Source organism: Pseudophryne corroboree, chromosome 3 (genome assembly GCF_028390025.1).
Source record: "Pseudophryne corroboree isolate aPseCor3 chromosome 3, aPseCor3.hap2, whole genome shotgun sequence".
Classification (NCBI taxonomy): domain Eukaryota; kingdom Metazoa; phylum Chordata; class Amphibia; order Anura; family Myobatrachidae; genus Pseudophryne; species Pseudophryne corroboree.
In genome coordinates, this window is record NC_086446.1 from 63,957,603 (window position 1) to 63,980,676 (window position 23,074).

A 23,074-nucleotide genomic window follows, 5' to 3' on the forward strand; every position below is an offset into this window, starting at 1 on the left:
GATGCACACAATTAGCGCCTTGTGAATCATATCTGGCATCCCAGCACAGCGAGTCTGCAACACTGACCACTGTGCCACCATACATACAGACACCATCTAGTAATGTGTAGGTCCTTCCACTCAGATTACAGCAGCAGCACAACGGAGCATGGACACCACAAGCTCTCTGTAGGGGTGGTCTTCTGTTTGCCGGCGGTCGGGCTCCCGGCGCTCAGTATACCGGCGCCGGGAGCCCGACAGCCGGAATACCGACAATTATTTTCCCTCGTGGGGGTCCACGACCCCCATAGAGGGAGAATAAAATAGTGTGGCGCGCGTAGCGCGCCACCGTGCCCGTAGCGTGGCAAACGCAGCGAGCCCGCAAGGGGCTCATTTGCGCTCGCCAAGCTGTCGGTAAGCCGGCGGTCGGGCTCCCGGCGCCGGGATGCTGGTCGCCGGGAGCCCGACCGCCGGCCAGCCGTAGTGAACCCCTCTGTAGTACTGTGTTCTGTACACCATGCCTCCTGAGGGATGCTCCACAATTCCCTAATATTCACCAGTGATCATTCCATGCCATTGATGGCATATTGTACTGTATCCCACTGGGTGTTATATTGGGTATATATCTGGGGAATGAGAGCGGCTGACTCAGGAACGCTCCACCAGCCATAATATGTTGGCTAGGGATCTGTGCGGTGGCACATTGTTGTGCCCACTCCCATCTGAGTGACTGCATGCCATGTATGGGTGTAACTGATCCACAATGATGGTTACATACAGTAGTGTCCTTCGGGCAGTGATGTCTGCAGATCTATGTGGGTCCTAATGGACAGCACAGTTGTTAAAATATTTAGCACTGCTCCCTCACATGACTGAGGTCTTAGGTTAGATTCCCTCCATGGGCCTGTTGTGGAAAAAAAACATGAACAGTTGTAGCCAAATTCATTTTTATATTGATAATGGCAGAGCAAGATTACAATAAAGTGACAGTCAGCATGCACTTACAAGTAATTACAAGGGAGCTCCATCTGCCTCACGAACATGGCATAGATGGCCCCTAATATTGCATTTTACAAAGAATTACTCCACCCAAGCTTGGACCAATCATAGCAGGCCTTGAGGCCCATTCCTCCTTATCGAACACCATCTGGTCCTGGGTGGGCACATGACACAAATCAGCAAGACTAGGGTGACTTAGCAAAGTAAAGCAAGTTCTTGTCACGTACCTACATTCTTTGTCAGCAAAACATCTTACATAATAATGTCTGTTACGTATTACATGATATTAAAAAGTCAGAATATATTCTATACATTGCTTAAATTTCCTTAACAATTCTCACCCTTTTGATAATTTTATTATCACACATATATAAAAACATAAACTAAAAGGTAACAATGGCAGTACTACTAATGCTAAGAAGGTAGTGTGACTGTGACTGGGGATGATATAGCCACAGACGCACCTGGGCCTACCCTGACTCTGTTGCCACACCCCGCAGTCAATTGGTACCTGCAGGTCAAAGTCTTGTCCTTTAGCAGCCGCTTTTCCCGGGCGAATTAGGTCCACCCAGTACTCTGATGCCCCCAGGTTTTATTATGTGACAAAGTACCAATTGAGACAGGATGTACGCAAGAGGGAGAACTGACTAAGTACTGCCTCGCGGTTGCTATACTGCTAAGCATTCACACACCTTTATTGAAGCATTCACACACCTATCTATCTAGCTGTAAGAATAATAACAGCAGCCGGAGGTGCACTAGGGCACAAAGACCACTCGGTGAATTCGCTGGAATCGTAATGACTGACTCGTCGAAATCACTTCTCGGGATAAACTCCCTCTGGGGTGGTGTCCAAACTGTCGAAGTACACCTGCGTGACCCTCTTTCAGAGATGATGTCTTCCACCCAACTCTTACAACAACTGAGGGGTCTCTCAGAAGAGATGGGCAGTTGGGCTAGGCCGTCAGACGGTCACCCCTGTGGCTGTTATCATTCTTCCTATTAAGCGAGCGAATCCACATTTTTCCTGAAATGAGAAATACAGCACATTAATCATTTCCAAGCGATCAAAAGAAATACAATCAATCCTATCACTACCACTATGGGTTTTATTAAATCTGATAATAGATTGTTAAACCATCCACCAATTGACCCCATCCAGGAGAAGGGATTCCATCCCTCCTTGGATATGTCTCTAGCTTGCTTCTGTAATTCCTTTACTTTATTCATGTGCTCTTCTATGGGGTCATGTGAGTCCTCAATCCAGGTACATCATTCCTCCCATATAACAGCACACGTTCCTCCCTCCATAGCTAACAAGTAAATGAGAGCCATCCTATTTTGTAGGGTCACCTTCCTAATTTGAGCCATTTCCTCACTGATAGCATGGATGGCACTTGTGGTCTCATTAATTATCCCATCCATAATATTTGCATATTTATTTAACTTATTTGCTAATTCAATTCCCCAGCCTGTCCAGGCAGGGAACCACATCCAGGCTTTATCTGCTGCAGTAAACAATTCTCTCTTGTATCTAGTCTCTCTAGGGCCTGTTTCTATCATATTGGTAAAAGAGATGTTCTCACGCTGTCTTATGGCTGGCACAACTCTTCCTATAGTGCAATTCCCCCAAGCTCCCATAGGAAGCCATGAGTAGGCCCTATTTCCACAAATATAGTATAGGCCTTGCTTCAGCACCCTAGGGATTATCTTACCATGGTTTCCCAACAAGCTCTGAAACCATACCATATTATTGTGCACTTGGGTCTTACAATCCCAATCATTCTCATCCATCTGGTTAGGACAGGCACACCTAGGGGCACAAAATGCTTTCATATTTGCACACCAACATTGATTGTTACAGTTACCGTTCACCTTGTCACATAACTTTTCATTGTATTCTATGTTAAACACTAAGGCAGCATTTTTACAATTTGTTTCTCCAACGTATACCTTAGGTAAGTTGACTAGGTGACCTTTTAGTTCGGCCACGTGGTTAATAAACATAGGCCCTATACACATAGTGGGCAGAGAGATTATACCAGCAATTTCTAAATATATTCCTAGGTCTGAAAGAGCATTGTGAGCAGTGTGATTTATGTCTATTTCAACATTATAGCTATAATCTGTGAGGTTAAGATCATTCATTGAGATAGGGATACCAATCAAAGGGATTCCTTTATGGTTAGCAGGAACATAAGAACAGATCCAACAGTCAGTGGCGTTCAGCTCCTTAGCTGTCTGCTGATGTAGAAGCCATATAGAGTTCTTTTGCTTTTCTCCTTTCACCTGCACACACTGATATAAAGCACAAACAAGCAGGCAGAAAAACAAGCGTATCTTAACAGTCCATTCAGTTCTCTTCTCCCCGGGGGCCCCATTCTTTTGGGACCAGTTTGCATCATTGACCTGAAAGTTAATTTTCTTACAGTGAGAAGCGTACTTTCCTCTCCACCTTGACGGAGGTCACTGTGGTCAATAGCACCTGGTATGGGCCATCAAATCGGGGTTCCAGATGTGTCTTGTGGATCTGGTAAAGAAGAAAACACTTTGCCATGCAAATTAGTCAGTGGCTTATGAAGCTGAACAACGTAGTCAGTAAGAGAAGCGTACTGTCCATGCAATTTGAGTGGCAGCCTGCCAAACAGTATCTCAAATGCTGAAAGTCCATGTAATCCCTTTGGGGTATACCTCATTGCAAAAGGATCTACTGGTAAAGCTTGTACCCATGTAAGTTTTGTTTGCTCACAGATCTTAGACATTTTTAATACGCTATTTGCTCTCTCAACCGTTTCATGTAGGCCATACCTGCACACAAATTCAGATATCAATTTCTTTGCTGTTACTGCAGCCGTTACCTTGGCAACAGGCCACGCCTCTATCTACAAGGAGAACATAACCATTCTGTTGTAAAGTATTTCAAACACTGTGCAAACCAAAATTTAGCAATCATATCAATCATTCCCCCTTTGGAAACATATGAAGGGAGATGTGCACTCAATCGACCATCCTCATGTTTCCAAACAATATTTATTTATTTGCAACCTGCCTTCCCCCATATACCAAGTGTTTGGGGACCTGCCTGATTTTGCAGGGTAATTAGAGTATCCATTGACATACTCTCTCTCTTGAGAACATGGGCTGCTCCACTGTCCACCAGATACTCCACTGAGTAAAAAGGCATTTCAGAGAGGGTCAAGTGGACAAAGGCATCACCCCCCTACTCTCCGAGTGTTAGGAAACAAGTACAATGTTACAAATTGAGACCCTGGAACTCTGTGGAATGTGTGACAACTGGGGAATTCCAGTACTCATGAGTGGAGCTAGAGTCAGTATGAATGGCCGCAGCAAGACCTTTTCTAACCCAAACTCCATTACTCCTCCCAGTGGTCGGATGGTGCCTGAGGTGCTAGTCTTCTGCCCAAGGCAGCCGCGTTTGAATGGGCGAATTAGGTTCGCCCAAACTTCCGATGTCCTCCCGTCTTACAAGGTTACAAGGCACCACCTGAGACTGCGAGTGAGGGGAAAACTAGCTACAGCTAAGGTGACTATAACATGAGAACTAAACAAACAAGTTATGTGCGGCGCTGCCGCCAGTACAAAAACACAAAACTAAGGCTAGTGGGGAGACCCACAAAATATGACACTGTAGTTACCAGGCTAGTAAACAAAAGTATAACACTCTAAATAAGTACATAAGAAATCCTGGCATGCAAACAGAAATATAACCTAAAATACATGAACCGAATGCAGCTAGTGGGAAGACCCACAAAATATGTCACTGTAGTTACCAGACTAGTAAACAAAAGTATAGCACTCTAAAGTACATAAGAAATCCTGACATGCAAACAGAAATATAACATACAATACATGAACCGAATGCAAACAGGAATGAACCACTGCTGTGGCTCATAACATCAAGATGACTGGTAACACTGGAAGCCCTCCCTGTCAGGCGCTATCCTGCCCCCCTTTTTGGAGCTGGACAATTTCTTGCAATGTGGCCCTGTTTCCCACAATTGTAGCACTTCACATTTCTGGACTCCTAATTGTTCCTCCCCCTAAACTTACCCCTCTGGGGGTTACCAGGTGTGTCAACTACCATCACCCTCTGGACCATTTTCTCCTGTACCTCCTGTATATTTCTCTGTCTTGAGCTGGCTAAACTCACTTGTACCAGGCATGAACTGCTCTCTAACAAGTTAGGCTGAGGCTTGAGGCAAGCGATATTCCTCAGCCCTTTCATCTCTCTCACCTTGGGTTATTTTGGGAGTGATGACAAGCTCACCTTCCACTCCACACAAAACCCTTCCTCCCCCTCTTTCTCCTCTGACTGTACCTCCCCTCCTTGCTGATTTGCCCTTCCTGTTCTTGTTTCTGATGTAAAAAAAAATACTTTGGGCTTTTTGCTGTCTTTTATAAGATTCTACCATCCACCTACTCCAAGCTGCCTATTCATTTGGCTCAGTGAATTTTGTTTTATAATTTTTGTAGAGGGTTGCCCAGCGGGATAATTCAAAGGTTCCCTCTTTTGGGATCCCACAATCCATCCCCCTAGTCAGCCTGACCCACTTAGGTAAATGCCGGCTGACCCATTTGCCATATTTCTTACTCATCTCCTCCTGTGGGGTACGAAGAGTCTCAGGACGTCCATTACTCTGATTTGGTGATCAGCCAAATCCACGTTTGCTGTGACTGTTTCCCAGAGCCCGGCTATGGTGGAGGGGACTCTTGCACCCTCTCTCAGTATTTCACAGCACTATATTCTATGGCTTTTGGCTGTTAGGGGAAGTCCCACACAGCGAATCCCCGCTTTTTGGTCCCTCTAAATTTTCCAACAGAGCCAAATGAAAATCAGCAAGGCGAAGATGCCAAACAATATTTGCCCTCTAATGTCCTCTAGGTTAAACCATGCAAGTAAGGGATTATCTAAGTAAGAAGTATGATTTTTCATGAGACACAGAGAGACGCCAGTCTGCAGCTTCAGGACACGCCCTTCAGTGTAGCGAGAAGCAGACTCAAACCAGTGTACACAGAGCTGTCAGATAGCAGGCCAGGAGGTAATCAGAGATTATATCGCTCCTGTTCGGGGGAGAGCCACAATCGGTTGCCCACAGACTGGTATTGACAAGCAAGGGTAGACCAGCAGAGAAACTACTCTTCACCAACACTTATCCTTATATTTGTCCTTCCACTATGCAGACAATGTTAATGACAGTTTACGTGACAGACTGAGAAGATAGGAAACATTCGTGTCTGAGGACGATAGGGTCCTCTTACTTTTTATTCCACTGCCCCCAGCATGTTTGGGGCAGCACAATCATTCAGCCATAAAGGGCCTCTCTCGTGCTGATGTGGCAATGTGCCAGCATCTACATACACTCACACATGCATATCCAAACAGATATTACAACATAAAACAACTGTTCAGGTTCTTGGGATCTGTACTCACGATAGTGGGACGGAGGGTCTTAGGAGCGGAGGAGGGGAGAGCAGACAGAGACACAAATGTTCTCACCTTTTTTGAATGGCGCCAATCTGGTCTCCAGTCCTCCGTTCCTGTCCTGATTCCGTTCCAATCGTTTTCAGATCCCGGGTTTCGGCACCAAATTGTTGTGGGGAAAAAACATGAACAGTTGTAGCCAAATTCATTTTTATATTGATAATGGCAGAGCAAGATTACAATAAAGTGACAGTCAGCATGCACTTACAAGTAATTACAAGGGAGCTCCATCTGCCTCACGAACATGGCATAGATGGCCCCTAATATTGCATTTTACAAAGAATTACTCCACCCAAGCTTGGACCAATCATAGCAGGCCTTGAGGCCCATTCCTCCTTATCGAACACCATCTGGTCCTGGGTGGGCACATGACACAAATCAGCAAGACTAGGGTGACTTAGCAAAGTAAAGCAAGTTCTTGTCACGTACCTACATTCTTTGTCAGCAAAACATCTTACATAATAATGTCTGTTACGTATTACATGATATTAAAAAGTCAGAATAGATTCTATACATTGCTTAAATTTCCTTAACAGGCCTAACTGTGGATTTTGTATATTCATCCTTGTGCCTGCATGGTTTTTGTCCAGGTACTCCGGTTTCATCCCATATTCCAAAATATACTGGTAGGTTAGATGTCTCCCAATGAAAATCGAACTGTTACATATATGTGTTTGTACATATACAGATGAAGATGTTAGAGATGAGCGGGTTCGGTTTCTCTGAAACCGAACCCGCACGAACTTCATGTTTTTTTCACGGGTCCGAGCAGACTCGGATCCTCCCGCCTTGCTCGGTTAACCCGAGCGCGCCCGAACGTCATCATGACGCTGTCGGATTCTCGCGAGACTCGGATTCTATATAAGGAGCCGCGCGTCGCCGCCATTTTCACACGTGCATTGAGATTGATAGGGAGAGGACGTGGCTGGCGTCCTCTCCATTAGAAATTAGATTAGAAGAGAGAGAGAGATTGTGCAGAGTCAGACAGAGTTTACCACAGTGACCAGTGCAGTTGTTGTTAGTTAACTTTTATTTATTTTAATATAATATATCCGTTCTCTGCTATATCCGTTCTCTGCCTGAAAAAAAACGATACACAGCAGCAGCCAGTCACACAGTGTGACTCAGTCTGTGTGCACTCAGCTCAGCCCAGTGTGCTGCACATCAATGTATAAAAGGCAAAGCTTATAATAATTGTGGGGGAGACTGGGGAGCACTGCAGGTTGTTATAGCAGGAGCCCCCAGGAGTACATAATATTATATTAATTTAAAATTAAACAGTGCACACTTTTGCTGCAGGAGTGCCACTGCCAGTGTGACTAGTGGTGACCAGTGCCTGACCACCAGTATAGTAGTATATTGTTGTATGTATTGTATACTATCTCTTTATCAACCAGTCTATATTAGCAGCAGACACAGTACAGTGCGGTAGTTCACGGCTGTGGCTACCTCTGTGTCGGCAGTCGGAACTCGGCAGGCAGTCCGTCCATCCATAATTGTATTACAATATATACCACCTAACCGTGGTATTTTTTTTTCTTTCTTTATACCGTCGTCATAGTGTCATACTAGTTGTTACGAGTATACTACTATCTCTTTATCAACCAGTGTACAGTGCGGTAGTTCACGGCTGTGGCTACCTCTGTGTCGGCAGTCGGCAGGCAGTCCGTCCATCCATAATTGTATTATTATTATAATATATACCACCTAACCGTGGTTTTTTTTTCATTCTTTATACCGTCATAGTGTCATACTAGTTGTTACGAGTATACTACTATCTCTTTATCAACCAGTGTACAGTGCGGTAGTTCACGGCTGTGGCTACCTCTGTGTCGGCAGTCGGCAGGCAGTCCGTCCATCCATAATTGTATTATTATTATAATATATACCACCTAACCGTGGTTTTTTTTTCATTCTTTATACCGTCATAGTGTCATACTAGTTGTTACGAGTATACTACTATCTCTTTATCAACCAGTGTACAGTGCGGTAGTTCACGGCTGTGGCTACCTCTGTGTCGGCAGTCGGCAGGCAGTCCGTCCATCCATAATTGTATTATTATTATAATATATACCACCTAACCGTGGTTTTTTTTTCATTCTTTATACCGTCGTCATAGTGTCATACTAGTTGTTACGAGTATACTACTATCTCTTTATCAACCAGTGTACAGTGCGGTAGTTCACGGCTGTGGCTACCTCTGTGTCGGCAGTCGGCAGGCAGTCCGTCCATCCATAATTGTATTATTATTATAATATATACCACCTAACCGTGGTTTTTTTTTCATTCTTTATACCGTCGTCATAGTGTCATACTAGTTGTTACGAGTATACTACTATCTCTTTATCAACCAGTGTACAGTGCGGTAGTTCACGGCTGTGGCTACCTCTGTGTCGGCAGTCGGCAGGCAGTCCGTCCATCCATAATTGTATTATTATTATAATATATACCACCTAACCGTGGTTTTTTTTTCATTCTTTATACCGTCGTCATAGTGTCATACTAGTTGTTACGAGTATACTACTATCTCTTTATCAACCAGTGTACAGTGCGGTAGTTCACGGCTGTGGCTACCTCTGTGTCGGCAGTCGGCAGGCAGTCCGTCCATCCATAATTGTATTATTATTATAATATATACCACCTAACTGTGGTATTTTTTTTTCTTTCTTTATACCGTCGTCATAGTGTCATACTAGTTGTTACGAGTATACTACTATCTCTTTATCAACCAGTGTACAGTGCGGTAGTTCACGGCTGTGGCTACCTCTGTGTCGGCAGTCGGCAGGCAGTCCGTCCATCCATAATTGTATTATTATTATTATAATATATACCACCTAACCGTGGTTTTTTTTTCATTCTTTATACCGTCGTCATAGTGTCATACTAGTTGTTACGAGTATACTACTATCTCTTTATCAACCAGTGTACAGTGCGGTAGTTCACGGCTGTGGCTACCTCTGTGTCGGCAGTCGGCAGGCAGTCCGTCCATCCATAATTGTATTATTATTATAATATATACCACCTAACCGTGGTTTTTTTATACCACCTAACCGTGGCAGTCCGTCCATAATTGTATACTAGTATCCAATCCATCCATCTCCATTGTTTACCTGAGGTGCCTTTTAGTTCTGCCTATAAAATATGGAGAACAAAAAAGTTGAGGTTCCAAAATTAGGGAAAGATCAAGATCCACTTCCACCTCGTGCTGAAGCTGCTGCCACTAGTCATGGCCGAGACGATGAAATGCCAGCAACGTCGTCTGCCAAGGCCGATGCCCAATGTCATAGTACAGAGCATGTCAAATCCAAAACACCAAATATCAGAAAAAAAAGGACTCCAAAACCTAAAATAAAATTGTCGGAGGAGAAGCGTAAACTTGCCAATATGCCATTTACCACACGGAGTGGCAAGGAACGGCTGAGGCCCTGGCCTATGTTCATGGCTAGTGGTTCAGCTTCACATGAGGATGGAAGCACTCAGCCTCTCGCTAGAAAACTGAAAAGACTCAAGCTGGCAAAAGCACCGCAAAGAACTGTGCGTTCTTTGAAATCCCAAATCCACAAGGAGAGTCCAATTGTGTCGTTTGCGATGCCTGACCTTCCCAACACTGGACGTGAAGAGCATGCGCCTTCCACTATTTGCATGCCCCCTGCAAGTGCTGGAAGGAGCACCCGCAGTCCAGTTCCTGATAGTCAGATTGAAGATGTCAGTGTTGAAGTACACCAGGATGAGGAGGATATGGGTGTTGCTGGCGCTGGGGAGGAAATTGACCAGGAGGATTCTGATGGTGAGGTGGTTTGTTTAAGTCAGGCACCCGGGGAGACACCTGTTGTCCGTGGGAGGAATATGGCCGTTGACATGCCAGGTGAAAATACCAAAAAAATCAGCTCTTCGGTGTGGAGGTATTTCACCAGAAATGCGGACAACAGGTGTCAAGCCGTGTGTTCCCTTTGTCAAGCTGTAATAAGTAGGGGTAAGGACGTTAACCACCTCGGAACATCCTCCCTTATACGTCACCTGCAGCGCATTCATAATAAGTCAGTGACAAGTTCAAAAACTTTGGGTGACAGCGGAAGCAGTCCACTGACCAGTAAATCCCTTCCTCTTGTAACCAAGCTCACGCAAACCACCCCACCAACTCCCTCAGTGTCAATTTCCTCCTTCCCCAGGAATGCCAATAGTCCTGCAGGCCATGTCACTGGCAAGTCTGACGAGTCCTCTCCTGCCTGGGATTCCTCCGATGCATCCTTGCGTGTAACGCCTACTGCTGCTGGCGCTGCTGTTGTTGCCGCTGGGAGTCGATGGTCATCCCAGAGGGGAAGTCGTAAGCCCACTTGTACTACTTCCAGTAAGCAATTGACTGTTCAACAGTCCTTTGCGAGGAAGATGAAATATCACAGCAGTCATCCTACTGCAAAGCGGATAACTGAGTCCTTGACAACTATGTTGGTGTTAGACGTGCGTCCGGTATCCGCCGTTAGTTCACAGGGAACTAGACAATTTATTGAGGCAGTGTGCCCCCGTTACCAAATACCATCTAGGTTCCACTTCTCTAGGCAGGCGATACCGAGAATGTACACGGACGTCAGAAAAAGACTCACCAGTGTCCTAAAAAATGCAGTTGTACCCAATGTCCACTTAACCACGGACATGTGGACAAGTGGAGCAGGGCAGGGTCAGGACTATATGACTGTGACAGCCCACTGGGTAGATGTATGGACTCCCGCCGCAAGAACAGCAGCGGCGGCACCAGTAGCAGCATCTCGCAAACGCCAACTCTTTCCTAGGCAGGCTACGCTTTGTATCACCGCTTTCCAGAATACGCACACAGCTGAAAACCTCTTACGGCAACTGAGGAAGATCATCGCGGAATGGCTTACCCCAATTGGACTCTCCTGTGGATTTGTGGCATCGGACAACGCCAGCAATATTGTGTGTGCATTAAATATGGGCAAATTCCAGCACGTCCCATGTTTTGCACATACCTTGAATTTGGTGGTGCAGAATTTTTTAAAAAACGACAGGGGCGTGCAAGAGATGCTGTCGGTGGCCAGAAAAATTGCGGGACACTTTCGGCGTACAGGCACCACGTACAGAAGACTGGAGCACCACCAAAAACTACTGAACCTGCCCTGCCATCATCTGAAGCAAGAAGTGGTAACGAGGTGGAATTCAACCCTCTATATGCTTCAGAGGTTGGAGGAGCAGCAAAAGGCCATTCAAGCCTATACAATTGAGCACGATATAGGAGATGGAATGCACCTGTCTCAAGTGCAGTGGAGAATGATTTCAACGTTGTGCAAGGTTCTGATGCCCTTTGAACTTGCCACACGTGAAGTCAGTTCAGACACTGCCAGCCTGAGTCAGGTCATTCCCCTCATCAGGCTTTTGCAGAAGAAGCTGGAGGCATTGAAGAAGGAGCTAACACGGAGCGATTCCGCTAGGCATGTGGGACTTGTGGATGCAGCCCTTAATTCGCTTAACAAGGATTCACGGGTGGTCAATCTGTTGAAATCAGAGCACTACATTTTGGCCACCGTGCTCGATCCTAGATTTAAAGCCTACCTTGGATCTCTCTTTCCGGCAGACACAGGTCTGCTGGGGTTGAAAGACCTGCTGGTGACAAAATTGTCAAGTCAAGCGGAACGCGACCTGTCAACATCTCCTCCTTCACATTCTCCCGCAACTGGGGGTGCGAGGAAAAGGCTCAGAATTCCGAGCCCACCCGCTGGCGGTGATGCAGGGCAGTCTGGAGCGACTGCTGATGCTGACATCTGGTCCGGACTGAAGGACCTGACAACGATTACGGACATGTCGTCTACTGTCACTGCATATGATTCTCTCAACATTGATAGAATGGTGGAGGATTATATGAGTGACCGCATCCAAGTAGGCACGTCACACAGTCCGTACTTATACTGGCAGGAAAAAGAGGCAATTTGGAGGCCCTTGCACAAACTGGCTTTATTCTACCTAAGTTGCCCTCCCACAAGTGTGTACTCCGAAAGAGTGTTTAGTGCCGCCGCTCACCTTGTCAGCAATCGGCGTACGAGGTTACATCCAGAAAATGTGGAGAAGATGATGTTCATTAAAATGAATTATAATCAATTCCTCCGCGGAGACATTGACCAGCAGCAATTGCCTCCACAAAGTACACAGGGAGCTGAGATGGTGGATTCCAGTGGGGACGAATTGATAATCTGTGAGGAGGGGGATGTACACGGTGATATATCGGAGGGTGAAGATGAGGTGGACATCTTGCCTCTGTAGAGCCAGTTTGTGCAAGGAGAGATTAATTGCTTCTTTTTTGGGGGGGGTCCAAACCAACCCGTCATATCAGTCACAGTCGTGTGGCAGACCCTGTCACTGAAATGATGGGTTGGTTAAAGTGTGCATGTCCTGTTTTGTTTATACAACATAAGGGTGGGTGGGAGGGCCCAAGGATAATTCCATCTTGCACCTCTTTTTTCTTTTCTTTTTCTTTGCATCATGTGCTGATTGGGGAGGGTTTTTTGGAAGGGACATCCTGCGTGACACTGCAGTGCCACTCCTAGATGGGCCCGGTGTTTGTGTCGGCCACTAGGGTCGCTAATCTTACTCACACAGCTACCTCATTGCGCCTCTTTTTTTCTTTGCGTCATGTGCTGTTTGGGGAGGGTTTTTTGGAAGGGACATCCTGCGTGACACTGCAGTGCCACTCCTAGATGTGCCCGGTGTTTGTGTCGGCCACTAGGGTCGCTAATCTTACTCACACAGTCAGCTACCTCATTGCGCCTCTTTTTTTCTTTGCGTCATGTGCTGTTTGGGGAGGGTTTTTTGGAAGGGCCATCCTGCGTGACACTGCAGTGCCACTCCTAGATGGGCCCGGTGTTTGTGTCGGCCACTAGGGTCGCTAATCTTACTCACACAGCTACCTCATTGCGCCTCTTTTTTTCTTTGCGTCATGTGCTGTTTGGGGAGGGTTTTTTGGAAGGGACATCCTGCGTGACACTGCAGTGCCACTCCTAGATGGGCCCGGTGTTTGTGTCGGCCACTAGGGTCGCTTATCTTTCTCACACAGCTACCTCATTGCGCCTCTTTTTTTCTTTGCGTCATGTGCTGTTTGGGGAGGGTTTTTTGGAAGGGACATCCTGCGTGACACTGCAGTGCCACTCCTAGATGGGCCCGGTGTTTGTGTCGGCCACTAGGGTCGCTTATCTTTCTCACACAGTCAGCTACCTCATTGCGCCTCTTTTTTTCTTTGCGTCATGTGCTGTTTGGGGAGGGTTTTTTGGAAGGGACATCCTGCGTGACACTGCAGTGCCACTCCTAGATGGGCCCGGTGTTTGTGTCGGCCACTAGGGTCGCTTATCTTTCTCACACAGTCAGCTACCTCATTGCGCCTCTTTTTTTCTTTGCGTCATGTGCTGTTTGGGGAGGGTTTTTTGGAAGGGACATCCTGCGTGACACTGCAGTGCCACTCCTAGATGGGCCCGGTGTTTGTGTCGGCCACTAGGGTCGCTTATCTTTCTCACACAGTCAGCTACCTCATTGCGCCTCTTTTTTTCTTTGCGTCATGTGCTGTTTGGGGAGGGTTTTTTGAAAGGGACATCCTGCGTGACACTGCAGTGCCACTCCTAGATGGGCCCGGTGTTTGTGTCGGCCACTAGGGTCGCTAATCTTACTCACACAGCTACCTCATTGCGCCTCTTTTTTTCTTTGCGTCATGTGCTGTTTGGGGAGGGTTTTTTGGAAGGGACATCCTGCGTGACACTGCAGTGCCACTCCTAGATGGGCCCGGTGTTTGTGTCGGCCACTAGGGTCGCTTATCTTACTCACACAGCGACCTCGGTGCAAATTTTAGGACTAAAAATAATATTGTGAGGTGTGATGTGTTCAGAATAGGCTGAAAATGAGTGTAAATTATGTTTTTTGAGGTTAATAATACTTTGGGATCAAAATTACCCCCAAATTCTATGATTTAAGCTGTTTTTTAGGGTTTTTTGAAAAAAACACCCGAATCCAAAACACACCCGAATCCGACAAAAAAAATTCGGTGAGGTTTTGCCAAAACGCGGTCGAACCCAAAACACGGCCGCGGAACCGAACCCAAAACCAAAACACAAAACCCGAAAAATTTCCGGCGCTCATCTCTAGAAGATGTATGAGGTTAGCTATATAGATTGTAATCTCCACAGGAGCAGGGACTGATGTGAATGGACAAGTGTCCTTTGTAATGTTCTGTGGAATATGTGTATGCTTTATAACGAACTGGTAATAAATAATAAAAGACTCCACAACGTAACAGCCATTGTCTCCCTCGAGTTTCCTTTGTTGGGATGAAGCCATCATTGCCTTGTGGGGTTTTCTCATCCATCTGCGTTAAATGTTTGAAACCTCAACTCGTCAGACCAGGCTACACGTTTCCAGTCCTCTTGTGCGCAGTGGTGGTGTTTACGAGGCCAGGCAATGCCCAGAGCATTGTGCAGTGGGTCTGCAATCGGACACGAGTGACCATTGGCTACTGTACCACAATCTGCGAGATGACACTGTCCACGATCATCCACAGTTCTCCGTTGGACACAGTGGTTACACCCTGTAGGTCTTCTTTGATTTGTAGTCGTCGTATACACTAGATATACGCGGTCGAGTCGCATTATTATGACCACCGGTCACCTGCGACCCCTGTGTCCAGTGCCCAGTCTAAGAAACAACAGGCCAGAGCCCGAAACTGGTGCCAGGGGGTCCCTTGTGGCCCCTACATCTAGTGCCCAGTCTAACAAATAATAGGCCGGAACCTGAAACTGGTGCCAGGGGGTCCCTTGTGGCCCCTAAGTCTAGTGCCCAGTCTAACAAATAATAGGCCGGAGCCTGAAACTGGTGCAAGGGGGTCACCTGTGACCCCTGTGTCTAGTGCCCAGTCTAAGAAACAACAGGTCGGGCCCAAAACTGGTGCCAGGGGGTCACCTGCGACCCCTGCGTCTAGAGCCCAGTCTAACAAACAACAGGCCGGAGCCTGAAACTGGTGCCAGGAGGTCCCTTGCGACATCTACGTCAAGTGCCCAGTCTAAGAAACACCAGGCTGGTGTTTGTATCTTTTGGCTGGGGGTCACCTTAGGCCACTACATCTAGTACCCAGTCTAACAAACAACAGGCCTGAGCAGGAAATTGGTGCCAGGGGGTCACATGCGACCCTGATCTCTAGTGCCCAATCTAACAAACAAAAGGTCGGAGCCTGAAACTGGTGCCAGGGGGTCCCTTTCGACCTCTACGTATAGTGCCCACTCTAACTAACAACATGCCTGAGTACGAAACTGGTGCCAGGGGGTCACCTGCGGCTCCTATATCTAGTGCCCAGGCTAACAAACAACAGGCCGGAGCCTGAAACTGGTGCCAAGGGGTCACCTGTTACCCCTGCGTCTTAAGCCCAGTCTAACAAACAACAGGCCGAAGACTGAAACTGGTGCCAGGGGGTCCCTTGTGACCCCTACGTCTAGTGCCCAGTCTAGCAAATAATAGGCAGAAGCCTGGTGCCAGGGGGTCACCTGTTACCCCTGTGTCTAGTGCCCAGTCTAAGAAACAACAGGCCAGAGCCCGAAACTGGTGCCAGGGGGTCCCTTGTGGCCCCTACATCTAGTGCCCAGTCTAACAAATAATAGGCCGGAACCTGAAACTGGTGCCAGGGGGTCCCTTGTGGCCCCTAAGTCTAGTTCCCAGTCTAACAAATAATAGGCCGGAGCCTGAAAATGGTGCAAGGGGGTCACCTGTGACCCCTGTGTCTAGTGTCCAGTCTAAGAAACAACAGGTCGGGCCCAAAACTGGTGCCAGGGGGTCACCTGCGACCCCTGCATCTAGAGCCCAGTCTAGCAAACAACAGGCCGGAGCCTGAAACTGGTGCCAGGAGGTCCCTTGCGACTCCTACGTCCAGTGCCCAGTCTAAGAAACAGCAGGCCGGGGTTTGGAACTGGTGCCAGGGGGTCACCTTAGGCCCCTACATCTAGTGCCCAGTCTAACAAACAACAGGCCTGAGCAGGAAATTGGTGCCAGGGGGTCACATGCGACCCTGATCTCTAGTGCTGAATCTAACAAACAAAAGGCCGGAGCCTGAAACTGGTGCCAGGGGGTCCCTTTCGACCTCTACGTATAGTGCCCAGTCTAACTAACAACATGCCTGAGTATGAAACTGGTGCCAGGGGGTCCCTTTCGACCTCTACGTATAGTGCCCAGTCTAACTAACAACATGCCTGAGTACGAAACTGGTGCCAAGGGGTTACCTGCGAACCCTATGTCTAGTGCCCAGTCTAAAAAACAAAAGTCTGGAGACCGAAACTGGTGCCAGGGGGTCCCTTGTGGCCCCTACGTCTAGTGCCTAGTCTAACAAATAATAGGCCGGAGCCTGAAACTGGTGCAAGGGCGTCACCTGTGACCCCTGTGTCTAGTGCCTAGTCTAACAAACAACAGGACGGAGCCTGAAACTGGAGCCAGGGGTCCTTTGTGGCCCCTACGTCTAGTGCCCAGTCTAACAAATAATAGGCCGGAGCCTAAAACTGGTGCAAGGGGGTCACCTGTGACCCCTGTGTCTAGTGCCCAGTATAAGAAACAACAGGTCGGGCCCAAAACTGGTGCCAGGGGGGCACCTGCGACCCCTGCTTCTAGAGCCCAGTCTAACAAACAACAGGCTGGAGCCTGAAACTATTGCCAGGAGGTCCCTTGCGACCCCTACGTCCAGTGCCCAGTCTAAGAAACAGCAGGCCGGGGTTTGGAACTGATGCCGTTTGGTCCTTTGTGGCCCCTACAACTAGTGCCCAGTTTAACAAACAACAGGCCGGAGCCTGAAACTGGTTCAAAGGGGTCACCTGTTACCCCTGTGTCTTAAGCCCAGTCTAACAAACAAAAGGCCGAAGCCTGAAACTGGTGCCAGGGGGTCCTTTGTGGCCCCTACGTCTAGTGCCCACTCTAACAAATAATAGGCCGGAGCCTGAAACTGGTGCCAAGGGGTCACCTGTGATCTCTGTGTCTAGTGCCCAGTCTAAGAAACAACAGGTCGGGCCCAAAACTGGTGCCAGGGGGTCACCTGCAACCCCTGCGTCTAGAGCCCAGTCTAACAAACAACAGGCCGGAGCCTGAAACTGGTGCCAAGAGGTCCCTTGCGACCCCTACGTCCAGTGCCCAGTCTAAGAAACAGCAGGCCGGGGTATGGAACTGGTGCCAGGGGGTCACCGTAGGCCCCTATACATAGTGCCCAGTCTAACAAACAACCGGCCTAAGCAGGAAACTGGTGCCAGGGGGTCACATGCAAACCTGATCTCTAGTGCCCAATCTAACAAACAAAAGGCCGGAGCCTGAAACTGGTGCCAGGTGGTCCCTTGTGGACCCTACAACTAGTGACCAGTCTAACAAACAACAGGCCGGAGCCTGAAATTGGTTCAAAGGGGTCACCTGTTACCCCTGTGTCTAAAGCCCAGTCTAACAAACAACAGGCCAGAGCCTGAAACTGGTGCCAGGGGGTCCTTTGTGGCACCTACGTCTAGTGCCCAGTCTAACAAATAATAGGCCGGAGCCTGAAACTGGTGCCAGGGGGTCACCTGTGACCCCTGCGTCTAGAGCCCAGTCTAACAAACAACAGGACGGAGCCTGAAACTGGTGCCAGGGGGTCCCTTGTGACCCCTACGTCTAGTGCCCAGTCTAGCAAATAATAGGCAGAAGCCTGAAACTGGTGCCAGGGGGTCACCTGCGACACCTGTGTCTAGTGCCCAGTTTAAGAAACAACAGGCCAGAGCCCGAAACTGGTGCCAGGGGGTCCCTTGTGGCCCCTACATCTAGTGCCCAGTCTAACAAATAATAGGCCGGAACCTGAAACTGGTGCCAGGGGGTCCCTTGTGGCCCCTAAGTCTAGTGCCCAGTCTAACAAATAATAGGCCGGAGCCTGAAACTGGTGCAAGGGGGTCACCTGTGACCCCTGTGTCTAGTGCCCAGTCTAAGAAACAACAGGTCGGGCCCAAACTGGTGCCAGGGGGGCACCTGCGACCCCTGTTTCTAGAGCCCAGTCTAACAAACAACAGGCTGGAGCCTGAAACTGGTGCCAGGAGGTCCCTTGCGACCCCTACGTCTACTGCCCAGTCTAAGAAACAGCAGGCCAGGGTTTGGAACTGATGCCATTTGGTCCTTTGTGGCCCCTACAACTAGTGCCCAGTTTAACAAACAACAGGCCGGAGCCTGAAACTGGTTCAAAGGGGCCACCTGTTACCCCTGTGTCTAAAGCCCAGTCTAACAAACAAAAGGCCGAAGCCTGAAACTGGTGCCAGGGGTCCTTTGTGGCCCCTACGTCTAGTGCCCAATCTAACAAATAATAGTCCGGAGCCTCAAACTGGTGCCAAGGGGTCACCTGTGATCTCTGTGTCTAGTGCCCAGTCTAAGAAACAACAGGTCGGGCCCAAAACTGGTGCCAGGGGGTCACCTGCAACCCCTGCGTCTAGAGCCCAGTCTAACAAACAACAGGCCGGAGCCTGAAACTGGTGCCAAGAGGTCCCTTGCGACCCCTACGTCCAGTGCCCAGTCTAAGAAACAGCAGGCCGGGGTATGGAACTGGTGCCAGGGGGTCACCGTAGGCCCCTATACATAGTGCCCAGTCTAACAAACAACCGGCCTAAGCAGGAAACTGGTGCCAGGGGGTCACATGCAAACCTGATCTCTAGTGCCCAATCTAACAAACAAAAGGCCGGAGCCTGAAACTGGTGCCAGGGGGTCCCTTTCGACCTCTACGTATAGTGCCCAGTCTAACTAACAACATGCCTGAGTATGAAACTGGTGCCAGGGGGTCACCTGCGACCCCTATGTCTAGTGCCCAGTCTAAAAAACAAAAGGCTGGAGACCGAAACTGGTGCCAGGTGGTCCCTTGTGGCCCCTACAACTAGTGACCAGTCAAACAAACAACAGGCCGGAGCCTGAAACTGGTTCAAAGGGGTCACCTGTTACCCCTGTGTCTAAAGCCCAGTCTAACAAACAACAGGCCAGAGCCTGAAACTGGTGCCAGGGGGTCCTTTGTGGCACCTACGTCTAGTGCCCAATCTAACAAACAAAAGGCCGGAGCCTGAAACTGGTGCCAGGGGGTCCCTTTCGACCTCTACGTATAGTGCCCAGTCTAACTAACAACATGCCTGAGTATGAAACTGGTGCCAGGGGGTCACCTGCGACCCCTGTGTCTAGTGCCCAAGTCTAAAAAACAAAAGGCTGGAGACCGAAACTGGTGCCAGGTGGTCCCTTGTGGACCCTACAACTAGTGACCAGTCTAAAAAACAACAGGCCGGAGCCTGAAATTGGTTCAAAGGGGTCACCTGTTACCCCTGTGTCTAAAGCCCAGTCTAACAAACAACAGGCCAGAGCCTGAAACTGGTGCCAGGGGGTCCTTTGTGGCACCTACGTCTAGTGCCCAGTCTAACAAATAATAGGCCGGAGCCTGAAACTGGTGCCAGGGGGTCACCTGTGACCCCTGCGTCTAGAGCCCAGTCTAACAAACAACAGGCCGGAGCCTGAAACTGGTGCCAGGGGGTCCCTTGTGACCCCTACGTCTAGTGCCCAGTCTAGCAAATAATAGGCAGAAGCCTGAAACTGGTGCCAGGGGGTCACCTGCGACACCTGTGTCTAGATCCCAGTTTAAGAAACAACAGGCCAGAGCCCGAAACTGGTGCCAGGGGGTCCCTTGTGGCCCCTACATCTAGTGCCCAGTCTAACAAATAATAGGCCGGAACCTGAAACTGGTGCCAGGGGGTCCCTTGTGGCCCCTAAGTCTAGTGCCCAGTCTAACAAATAATAGGCCGGAGCCTGAAACTGGTGCAAGGGGGTCACCTGTGACCCCTGTGTCTAGTGCCCAGTCTAAGAAACAACAGGTCGGGCCCAAAACTGGTGCCAGGGGGGCACCTGCGACCCCTGTTTCTAGAGCCCAGTCTAACAAACAACAGGCTGGAGCCTGAAACTGGTGCCAGGAGGTCCCTTGCGACCCCTACGTCTACTGCCCAGTCTAAGAAACAGCAGGCCAGGGTTTGGAACTGATGCCATTTGGTCCTTTGTGGCCCCTACAACTAGTGCCCAGTTTAACAAACAACAGGCCGGAGCCTGAAACTGGTTCAAAGGGGCCACCTGTTACCCCTGTGTCTAAAGCCCAGTCTAACAAACAAAAGGCCGAAGCCTGAAACTGGTGCCAGGGGGTCCTTTGTGGCCCCTACGTCTAGTGCCCAATCTAACAAATAATAGTCCGGAGCCTCAAACTGGTGCCAAGGGGTCACCTGTGATCTCTGTGTCTAGTGCCCAGTCTAAGAAACAACAGGTCGGGCCCAAAACTGGTGCCAGGGGGTCACCTGCAACCCCTGCGTCTAGAGCCCAGTCTAACAAACAACAGGCCGGAGCCTGAAACTGGTGCCAAGAGGTCCCTTGCGACCCCTACGTCCAGTGCCCAGTCTAAGAAACAGCAGGCCGGGGTATGGAACTGGTGCCAGGGGGTCACCGTAGGCCCCTATACATAGTGCCCAGTCTAACAAACAACCGGCCTAAGCAGGAAACTGGTGCCAGGGGGTCACATGCAAACCTGATCTCTAGTGCCCAATCTAACAAACAAAAGGCCGGAGCCTGAAACTCGTGCCAGGGGGTCCCTTTCGACCTCTACGTATAGTGCCCAGTCTAACTAACAACATGCCTGAGTATGAAACTGGTGCCAGGGGGTCACCTGCGACCCCTATGTCTAGTGCCCAGTCTAAAAAACAAAAGGCTGGAGACCGAAACTGGTGCCAGGTGGTCCCTTGTGGCCCCTACAACTAGTGACCAGTCAAACAAACAACAGGCCGGAGCCTGAAACTGGTTCAAAGGGGTCACCTGTTACCCCTGTGTCTAAAGCCCAGTCTAACAAACAACAGGCCAGAGCCTGAAACTGGTGCCAGGGGGTCCTTTGTGGCACCTACGTCTAGTGCCCAGTCTAACAAATAATAGGCCGGAGCCTGAAACTGGTGCCAGGGGGTCACCTGTTTCCTGCGTCTAGAGCCCAGTCTAACAAACAACAGGCCGGAGCCTGAAACTGGTGCCAGGGGTCCTTTGTGGCACCTACGTCTAGTGCCCAGTCTAACAAATAATAGGCCGGAGCCTGAAACTGGTGCCAGGGGGTCACCTGTGACCCCTGCGTCTAGAGCCCAGTCTAACAAACAACAGGCCAGAGCCTGAAACTGGTGCCAGGGGGTCCTTTGTGGCACCTACGTCTAGTGCCCAGTCTAACAAATAATAGGCCGGAGCCTGAAACTGGTGCCAGGGGGTCACCTGTGACCCCTGCGTCTAGAGCCCAGTCTAACAAACAACAGGCCGGAGCCTGAAACTGGTGCCAGGGGGTCACCTGCGACCCTTGCGTCTAGAGCCCAGTCTAACAAACAACAGGCTGGAGCCTGAAACTGGTGCCAAGAGGTCCCTTGCGACCCCTACGTCCAGTGCCCAGTCTAAGAAACAGCAGGCCGGGGTATGGAACTGGTGCCATTTGGTCCTTTGTGGCCCCTACAACTAGTGCCCAGTTTAACAAACAACAGGCCGGAGCCTGAAACTGGTTCAAAGGGGCCACCTGTTACCCCTGTGTCTAAAGTCCAGTCTAACAAACAAAAGGCCGAAGCCTGAAACTGGTGCCAGGGGGTCCTTTGTGGCCCCTACGTCTAGTGCCCAATCTAACAAATAATAGTCCGGAGCCTCAAACTGGTGCCAAGGGGTCACCTGTGATCTTTGTGTCTAGTGCCCAGTCTAAGAAACAACAGGTCGGGCCCAAAACTGGTGCCAGGGGGTCACCTGCAACCCCTGCGTCTAGAGCCCAGTCTAACAAACAACAGGCTGGAGCCTGAAACTGGTGCCAAGAGGTCCCTTGCGACCCCTACGTCCAGTGCCCAGTCTAAGAAACAGCAGGCCGGGGTATGGAACTGGTGCCAGGGGGTCACCGTAGGCCCCTATACATAGTGCCCAGTCTAACAAACAACCGGCCTAAGCAGGAAACTGGTGCCAGGGGGTCACATGCAAACCTGATCTCTAGTGCCCAATCTAACAAACAAAAGGCCGGAGCCTGAAACTGGTGCCAGGGGGTCCCTTTCGACCTCTACGTATAGTGCCCAGTCTAACTAACAACATGCCTGAGTATGAAACTGGTGCCAGGGGGTCACCTGCGACCCCTATGTCTAGTGCCCAGTCTAAAAAACAAAAGGCTGGAGACCGAAACTGGTGCCAGGTGGTCCCTTGTGGCCCCTACAACTAGTGACCAGTCAAACAAACAACAGGCCGGAGCCTGAAACTGGTTCAAAGGGGTCACCTGTTACCCCTGTGTCTAAAGCCCAGTCTAACAAACAACAGGCCAGAGCCTGAAACTGGTGCCAGGGAGTCCTTTGTGGCACCTACGTCTAGTGCCCAGTCTAACAAATAATAGGCCGGAGCCTGAAACTGGTGCCAGGGGGTCACCTGTGACCCCTGCGTCTAGAGCCCAGTCTAACAAACAACAGGCCGGAGCCTGAAACTGGTGCCAGGGGGTCCTTTGTGGCACCTACGTCTAGTGCCCAGTCTAACAAATAATAGGCCGGAGCCTGAAACTGGTGCCAGGGGGTCACC

At 49.3% G+C, this 23,074-nt stretch overlaps 1 long non-coding RNA gene across 1 annotated transcript; it reads right to left on the reverse strand.

The window, feature by feature from the left end:
- Positions 1-2,182: 2,182 nt before the first annotated feature.
- LOC135054732 (uncharacterized) lies at positions 2,183-6,721 on the reverse strand. Its single transcript, XR_010243562.1, has 2 exons — positions 6,690-6,721; positions 2,183-3,860 (listed from the first exon to the last, which is right to left on the reverse strand). It is a non-coding gene; the product is annotated as an uncharacterized LOC135054732 (long non-coding RNA).
- Positions 6,722-23,074: the final 16,353 nt, after the last annotated feature.